The following is a 7178-nucleotide window of genomic DNA, read 5'->3' on the forward strand; positions in this document are numbered from 1 at the left end:
ACCGAGAAGGTCGAATCGGTGTTTGCCATAAGTAAGTGTACTGAAGAGGACAAAGTGAAGTACGCTACGCATACCTTCACAGGTTCTGCGTTAACATGGTGGAATACCTATCTAGAGCAAGTGGGACAAGATGATGCGTACGCACTACCGTGGTCAGCATTCAAGCACTTGATGAACGAGAAGTACCGTCCCAGAACCGAGGTCAATAAGCTCAAGACAGAACTTAGAGGGTTACGAACCCAAGGATTTGATATTACCACGTACGAAAGACGATTCACAGAATTGTGCCTATTGTGTCCGGGAGCATTCGAAGATGAGGAAGAGAAGATCGACGCGTTTGTGAAAGGATTACCGGAAAGAATCCAAGAAGATATAAGTTCACACGAGCCCGCCTCCATACAACAGGCATGTAGAATGGCTCACAAACTAGTGAACCAGATTGAAGAAAGAATTAAAGAACAGACTGCTGAAGAGGCCAATGTGAAGCAAGTCAAAAGAAAGTGGGAGGAAAAATACAACAACAACAGCAATTACAACAATAATCGCAATAATTATCCCAACAATCGCAACATCAATCGCAACTACAACAAACGGCCCAACAACAACAACAACAACAACAACAACAACAACAGCAACTACAACAATCATCCCAACAACAATAATAACCGCAACAACAACAACAATCAGAAGCAGCTATGCCAAAGGTGTGAAAAGTATCACTCGGGGTTCTGCACCAAATTTTGCAACAAGTGTAAAAGAAATGGTCATAGCGCGGTGAAGTGTGAGGTCTACGGACCAGGGGTTAATAGAACGAAAGGAACAAATGGTGTCGGAACGAGTAATGGCGGAGCAAGTAGTGTCGGAGCAAGTTATGCCAATGTAGTTTGTTATAAATGTGGAAAACCGGGCCACATTATTAGAAATTGCCCGAACCAGGAGAACACGAATGGACAAGGCCGCGGAAGAGTTTTCAATATTAATGCGGCAGAGGCACAGGAAGACCCGGAGCTTGTTACGGGTACGTTTCTTATTGACAATAAATCTGCTTACGTTTTATTTGATTCGGGTGCGGATAGAAGCTATATGAGTAGAGATTTTTGTGCTAAATTAAGTTGTCCATTGACGCCTTTGGATAGTAAATTTTTACTCGAATTAGCAAATGGTAAATTAATTTCAGCAGATAATATATGTCGGAATCGAGAAATTAAACTGGTTAGCGAAACATTTAAGATTGATTTGATACCAGTAGAGTTAGGGAGTTTTGATGTGATAATCGGTATGGACTGGTTGAAAGAAGTGAAAGCAGAGATCGTTTGTTACAAAAATGCAATTCGCATTATACGAGAAAAAGGAAAACCCTTAATGGTGTACGGAGAAAAGGGCAACACGAAGCTACATCTTATTAGTAATTTGAAGGCACAAAAACTAATAAGAAAAGGTTGCTATGCTGTTCTAGCACACGTCGAGAAAGTACAAACTGAAGAAAAGAGCATCAATGATGTTCCCATTGCAAAAGAATTTCCCGATGTATTTCCGAAAGAATTACCGGGATTACCCCCACATCGATCCGTTGAATTTCAAATAGATCTTGTACCAGGAGCTGCACCAATAGCTCGTACTCCTTACAGACTCGCACCCAGCGAGATGAAAGAACTGCAAAGCCAATTACAAGAACTTTTAGAGCGTGGTTTCATTCGACCAAGCACATCACCGTGGGGAGCTCCTGTTTTGTTTGTCAAGAAGAAAGATGGTACATTCAGGTTGTGTATAGACTACCGAGAGTTGAACAAACTTACCATCAAGAACCGCTACCCACTACCGAGAATCGACGACTTATTTGATCAACTACAAGGCTCGTCTGTTTATTCAAAGATTGACTTATGTTCCGGGTATCATCAAATGCGGGTGAAAGAAGATGATATTCCAAAGACTGCTTTCAGAACACGTTACGGTCATTACGAGTTTATGGTCATGCCGTTTGGTTTAACTAATGCACCAACTGTGTTCATGGACCTTATGAACCGAGTGTGTGGACCATACCTTGACAAGTTTGTCATTGTTTTCATTGATGACATACTTATTTACTCAAAGAATGACCAAGAACACGGTGAAAATTTGAGAAAGGTGTTAGAAGTATTGAGGAAGGAAGAATTGTACGCTAAGTTTTCAAAGTGTGCATTTTGGTTGGAAGAAGTTCAATTCCTCGGTCACATAGTGAACAAAGAAGGTATTAAGGTGGATCCGGCAAAGATAGAAACTGTTGAAAAGGGGGAAACCCCGAAAACTCTAGATAAGAAATCTTTGTTTATTACAGTAGGTTATTATTCTAATACAAGGTAATAATCATATTCAAACTTTGGTTCAATTTCTATAACTATAACAATCTTATTTCAAGTGATGATCTTACTTGAACTTGTTTTCGTGTCATGATTCTGCTTCAAGAACTTCGAGCCATCCAAGGATCCATTGAAGCTAGATCCATTTTTCTCTTTTCCAGTAGGTTTATCCAAGGAAATTAAGGTAGTAATGATGTTCATAACATCATTCGATTCATACATATAAAACTATCTTATTCGAAGGTTTAAACTTGTAATCACTAGAACATAGTTTAGTTAATCCTAAACTTGTTCGCAAACAAAAGTTAATCCTTCTAACTTGACTATTAAAATCAACTAAACACATGTTCTATATCTATATGATATGCTAACTTAATGATTTAAAACCTGGAAACACGAAAAACACCGTAAAACCGGATTTACGCCGTCGTAGTAACACCGCGGGCTGTTTTGGGTTAGTTAATTAAAAACTATGATAAACTTTGATTTAAAATTTGTTATTCTGAGAAAATGATTTTTATTATGAACATGAAACTATATCCAAAAATTATGGTTAAACTCAAAGTGGAAGTATGTTTTCTAAAATGGTCGAAATGACTACCTTTACAAAAACGACTTGTAACTTATTTTTCCGACTATAAACCTATACTTTTTCTGTTTAGATTCATAAAATAGAGTTCAATATGAAACCATAGCAATTTGATTCACTCAAAACGGATTTAAAATGAAGAAGTTATGGGTAAAACAAGATTGGATAATTTTTCTCATTTTAGCTACGTGAAAATTGGTAACAAATCTATTCCAACCATAACTTAATCAACTTGTATTGTATATTATGTAATCTTGAGATACCATAGACACGTATACAATGTTTCGACCTATCATGTCGACACATCTATATATATTTCGGAACAACCATAGACACTCTATATGTGAATGTTGGAGTTAGCTATACAGGGTTGAGGTTGATTCCAAAATATATATAGTTTGAGTTGTGATCAATACTGAGATACGTATACACTGGGTCGTGGATTGATTCAAGATAATATTTATCGATTTATTTCTGTACATGTAACTGTGGACAGCTAGTTGTAGGTTACTAACGAGGACAGCTGACTTAATAAACTTAAAACATCAAAATATATTAAAAGTGTTGTAAATATATTTTGAACATACTTTGATATATATGTATATATTGTTATAGGTTCGTGAATCAACCAGTGGCCAAGTCTTACTTCCCGACGAAGTAAAAATCTGTGAAAGTGAGTTATAGTCCCACTTTTAAAATCTAATATTTTTGGGATGAGAATACATGCAGGTTTTATAAATGATTTACAAAATAGACACAAGTACGTGAAACTACATTCTATGGTTGAATTATTGAAATCGAATATGCCCCTTTTTATTAAGTCTGGTAATCTAAGAATTAGGGAACAGACACCCTAATTGACGCGAATCCTAAAGATAGATCTATTGGGCCTAACAAACCCCATCCAAAGTACCGGATGCTTTAGTACTTCGAAATTTATATCATATCCGAAGGGTGTCCCGGAATGATGGGGATATTCTTATATATGCATCTTGTTATTGTCGGTTACCAGGTGTTCACCATATGAATGATTTTTATCTCTATGTATGGGATGTGTATTGAAATATGAAATCTTGTGGTCTATTGTTACGATTTGATATATATAGGTTAAACCTATAACTCACCAACATTTTTGTTGACGTTTAAAGCATGTTTATTCTCAGGTGAATACTAAGAGCTTCCGCTGTTGCATACTAAAATAAGGACAAGATTTGGAGTCCATGTTTGTATGATATTGTGTAAAAACTGCATTCAAGAAACTGATTTCGATGTAACATATTTGTATTGTAAACCATTATGTAATGGTCGTGTGTAAACAGGATATTTTAGATTATCATTATTTGATAATCTACGTAAAGCTTTTTAAACCTTTATTTATAAAATAAAGGTTATGGTTTGTTTTAAAAATGAATGCAGTCTTTGAAAAACGTCTCATATAGAGGTCAAAACCTCGCAACGAAATCAATTAATATGGAACATTTTTAATCAATAAGAACGGGACATTTCAGGCGCGCCGCGCCATTACGGGCTGACAGCTCATCTCTTGCTTTTAAAATAGATATTTTAAGGGCTTTTTGGTAAATTCACATGGGACCCGACTTTAAGGCTTGGGATCAGTTGTTGGAGTCACATTTACTCCATTTCCATCTACCTTATCACTTTCCATTAAATCCTAAAGAGAGAGGAAGTTCTAGAGTGAGAGAGCTCCATTAAAGGAAGAAGGAGGTTGAATCGGGTCTTAGTGCGAGTTCTAAAGTCGTTCATCTAGTCGCTAGCTACGTGGTGATTGTGTTGGTAAGTTATAAAACCTAATTTCTTACTTTAATTGTATTAAGGGTTAGGGTTTGGGTAGTGTTGCACATAAAACCCATTTGTTAGTGAATTAGGGGTTTTGGGTGAATTTGGGTTATGTAGACTCAAAGATGACTAACTAGGGTTTTCAAAGTGTTAAATTGATGTTATGAACTCAAATTAGTTAGTAAATTGCTAGCACACCTATGTATGTGTAAATGGGTGATGTGTGGGTTAGTGGATGACCCGAAATGGGTGTGTTGACCTTAAATTGGTCAAATGGGTCAAAATGGACCTAAGTTAGTTAATGTTTGTGATTAATGCATAAACCTTGTGTTGAAGTGTGTTTTAAACCTATATTGGCTAATATTAGGGTTTTGGTGTGAGTTGACCCGATTTTAGGGTAAGTGTCCAAATGGGTCAAAATGACTTAGTAATGGTGAGTGTTGTGAGTTTGACCAACTTGAATGGTTGATTGATTATATGTACATTATAATAGGTGCGTTACCTTGAAGATTCAAGATTGGTTTATTGATTCACCGAAGGCGTAAGGTGAGTGGAATAAGTATACATGTACGTATATGATGTGTTTACTTGTAGAAATGGATATGTGTTGTCCAAGTTAGTGATATATGCGTTGTACGCTAACGATTTTAAGAACGGATATATGTTGTCCAATTTAGTGTTATATGTGTTGTACACTAATGATTTATGAATGGATATGTGTTGTCCGATTTAGTGTTATATGTGTTGTACACTAACGATTTTATAACCGGATATGTGTTGTCTAAGGGTTAGTGATATATGTGTTGTGCACTAACGGTTGTTATGAACACCAATGAGAAATTTGAGTACCATTCCTTTTACGATTGGTTAACCATGGTTGTATGAATTGTGTATTAGCATATTTAATTATGAACTATATGCTTTTGTTATTGCTAGCTCAAATGTGAATTGCGGTTATTGGTATATGCATAATGTTTTGCATGGTTGTCGAATTGCTAGCTTGTGTACGGTATTGTGTAAGTGTTTGCAAGTAGATATATTATATATGTATATGTATAATTATTGCATTCACTAAGCTTTGTTTACCCTCTCGTCGTTTACCTTTTTATAGGTTCGGTTGTGGACAAGGGTAAGGGCATTATTTTGGAGTAGAGTTCCCGCTTGTTGATAGGGGATGCCTTTTTGGAAGTGTTGGCTTTTGGAGTTTGACCGAGACTTGGGTAGTTTAACCCCAAACACCATGCTCGTTGAGTCGTTTGGCATTTAAACTTTTTGGTGGTCGAAACTCTCGTTATGTATTAAACTCGTAAAACGGCCGATGTGGGCCCCACTTTGTAAAACTTATTTTATGTTTCAAAAGTGTTAGTTGTACATATTTGAATATGTTGTTAAAAGCGTTTTGTCTAATTATGTCGGGAAGTGACCAATCTTTTTCACGTTTCAAGACTTTTTGGACAGACCAGATCGGCGCGCCGCGCGAGGTACTGGCGCGCCGCGCCAGTTGCTGAACAAACAAATTTTTTTTTCCGCGGGTTCGATGGTGGTTTGGTTTGGGTTGTTACAATCTAGCCAATCATGACTAGATAAACACAAATAGAAGATATAAATAAGCAATCAAACATCATTACAATGAAATAAAGTTGGGATGTACCTAATTTGAGAAATTACAAGTAGAAATAGAGAAGATGATGAAGCTAAACACTAAACTAAGTTGGATCTTTGAGCTAAATCTCCAATTACACTCTCAATCTTTGATGGATAATGAAATTGATAATTTGTGTGTGATAAACAAGGTGAATAATATAGTTACCAGCTCAGCTTCCTTTTGCCAAAGGGAGATGATATATCCACCACCACTTTTACTCCTTCCACTTGAATGTTCTAAAATTCCCTTAAAGGATAACTTACACAAATTTCCTGTTAAATATTATTGAGGGATATTTTGGGAAAAAAATTATCAAATGATGGTGGATGGAGTAAAAGTAGATGTGGATATATCATCTCCCTTTTTCAAACCGTATCTCTTTCTATTTATACTCTATAAAAAATATAGGTTTCCAGCACGAAATGCGCCGCATTTTTAGTAAAAGTGCGCCATTTTTTACTTTAGGAGCGCCGCATTTTTAGAAAAATGCGCCGCATTTTTACTTGATTTTGCTACTGATGAAGAATGGATCCCTTTTTCACTATATATGCGCCGCATTTGGATATTTGGTGCGCTATTTTCTCTCCAAACTTCATTTTAATCTCAAAACTTGGTCAATTTTACACCAAGCTGGATCTCTGGACTAAAATTCAGCTCAAAACTAATTTTGATCACTAAAACAACATACCAGCTCAATAATCTCCACAAAATGAGTATAAAATGGAGGATAGTGCGAGGTAAAACGTGTATGGATTGAGCAATGTCAGTAACTATGTTTCTACGATCTCGTGATCTAAAAATTCCGGGTTTC

Source organism: Rutidosis leptorrhynchoides, chromosome 1, assembly GCF_046630445.1.
Source record: "Rutidosis leptorrhynchoides isolate AG116_Rl617_1_P2 chromosome 1, CSIRO_AGI_Rlap_v1, whole genome shotgun sequence".
Taxonomy (NCBI): domain Eukaryota; kingdom Viridiplantae; phylum Streptophyta; class Magnoliopsida; order Asterales; family Asteraceae; genus Rutidosis; species Rutidosis leptorrhynchoides.